The sequence below is a fragment of the Choloepus didactylus genome, chromosome 12 (assembly GCF_015220235.1).
Source record: "Choloepus didactylus isolate mChoDid1 chromosome 12, mChoDid1.pri, whole genome shotgun sequence".
Classification (NCBI taxonomy): Eukaryota; Metazoa; Chordata; class Mammalia; order Pilosa; family Megalonychidae; genus Choloepus; species Choloepus didactylus.
In genome coordinates this window covers 71501758-71504062 of record NC_051318.1, presented here as the reverse complement: position 1 = coordinate 71504062, position 2305 = coordinate 71501758, and the positions used below count along the sequence as shown (strand labels likewise).

Here is a 2305-nt window from a genome sequence, read left to right as displayed (position 1 = left end):
ATAAAATATTCAGTCCACTTTGAACAGTGAATTTCAACGTTTACTGAATGAGTACAACATAGAGGACAACATAGAAGACTACAGCTCAAGTTAGCAGACCTGAAATCAGTTGTGTTTTTTGTTTTTTTTTTTCTCATTTATTTTTTATTTCATCTTCATTCTATCTCCCGTCAATTTTATACAAAGGGTCCTGAGGGCTTGATGTTTATGAATTGCTGTTATAAAAAGAAGGTGGATTACATTTGCACCATGAGTATGATTTTGCTTTCAGACATTGTACATAAAATCATAGGGTCACATTCTACAGATATGAGAGAATAGATACCAATAAAACTGATATCTGAGAAAGCAATGATCCATGTAAGGTGTACATCATGAAAAAGCAAATCTGGGCTCTATCACTCCACTTGTAACCTTGGACAGTTCGTTAACTACTGTTGGTTTTAATGTCGTCAAATATAAAATGGTAAACGTAATAAACAGCATGTACTTCATAGAGTTGTGGAAAGAATTTATTGGGCTAGTAAATGAGTTAATGCATGGAAACTTTTTAAACCATATGAGTTGTTAATAAATGGAGTCCCTATGGTTACTGTTGCTGGTGGTGCTCATCATGATTGCCAAAAAATAGAGAGCGAGGGGAGCGGCGCCCAGTCTCGCCGCGGCCGGGCCCCCCAGCGGCTCCGGGCCCCTGAGCTCCGGGCGGGCACCATGGAGACCGGGCTGCTGTGGTTCCGCCACTGGAGCACCCTGGGTTTGTGCGCCGTCCTCAAGCTGCTGCAAATCTCGGCTCTGCTGGCGGCGCGGGGGCGCGCGGGGCTTCAGCCTCCCGACTTTACTTCTGGAGCTGGCGGGGTTCCTGGTGTTTCTCCGGTACCAGTGACACCATGGTTACCACTACTGACCTACCTGGAGCATCCTGTTCTCATTGCAGGAGCTATCATTCTCCTACTCTGTGTCTTTCGTTTTAAGGGAATGTAAAACAGGCTGCACCGTGCTTCGCTGTATTTTTGTCTTCCTTGGTTTGTCCTCACTCTGCAGAAGTGGATCATAGATCTGGCCATGAATTTATGTACTTGCATTAGTGCGGCCAGTAGGTTTGCTCAACTCCAGTATCTGTGGAAGACAAGGGGCTCGGGAGCTGTGACTGTTCTGACTTGAAGCCTCGCTTCATACACTTGTGCAACAAGAATAGTAACAACTTTAATAACCACCAATGATGTTACAGTTCTTACACATTTTGTGATCATGCTGGCTTTAAATGTTTGGGTAACAGCTACAATACTTCACTATCGGAAGAAGACCACTGTAAAGACTAAATGACGAATATATTATTTCTACAACCAAAGTAGATTTTGAATAACTGAATCAAAGGGGAAAAAAGCACATTGCTAAATTAAGGTCTTTCATAAATTTAGACAATCATTTCAGAAACTTTGAAGCTGAAGGCTTCTTAGACAAGAAAGAGCCATTTAAACACTTCAAAAAAAAAAAAAAATACCAATGTTCTCCACCTTCTCTCCTTTTCTCCCAATTCATTAGATTGTTGTGGGGTTCAGTTTTGAGAAGGCTAGTGACCAATGAGATTGTCCAGAGGAGACCACTTTGATCCTTACTCTTGAAGTCAAGACGAAGTTCTCTTCAAAGAGCTAACATTTTCAGCTTTTAAAGTCTTTTAAGAAATAATTCCTCCCTGCAACACAAATATGAAAGTAATGAGGTTTTGCTCAAACTCAGGAGGGGAAGTGTAATAAATTCCTCGAGTTCACTTTCTGGGACTCTTTAATTGTAACACAGATATAATGAGCTGGCCTTATTGTATATCAAGCATCACATATATAACGGGCTGGCCTTATTGTATATCAAGCCATCAGTGTGATTGACTCGAGTTTGTATATCAAAATAGTCCTTAATTTCACAATGTGCCTTTAAATAATTACCCCAAAAAAGTACTGTCATCTATGCTTATGATGATACAATTTCAGCAAACTTTGATTCAAACACAATGCTCCCATTTTTAAAAGGGCCGCACCTACTAATTACGATAATTGGAATTTGGTACAAATTACAAGTGACTGGTCCAGGTTATGTCTTTTGAAAATATATGCAGTAAAGAGTGCTGATAGATCCTGCCCAATTCTTATGAATTACAGTACCTTATTCTAAACATGATGTTAATATTATTGTACACTCTATTTTCCTCTAAAACTCTACAAGCCCTAATACTTAAAGATTAATCTTCTAATTGAATGGTGTTATTCTGTTATATGCAGTAAATAAATGATCTTTATTAAATAAATAAATA

At 39.3% G+C, this 2305-nt stretch overlaps 1 pseudogene; it reads left to right on the top strand.

Annotated features, from left to right (window-relative positions):
* The first annotated feature begins 711 nt into the window (after positions 1–711).
* Positions 712–1323, top strand: LOC119506877 (annotated as a pseudogene).
* The last annotated feature ends 982 nt before the right edge of the window (positions 1324–2305 follow it).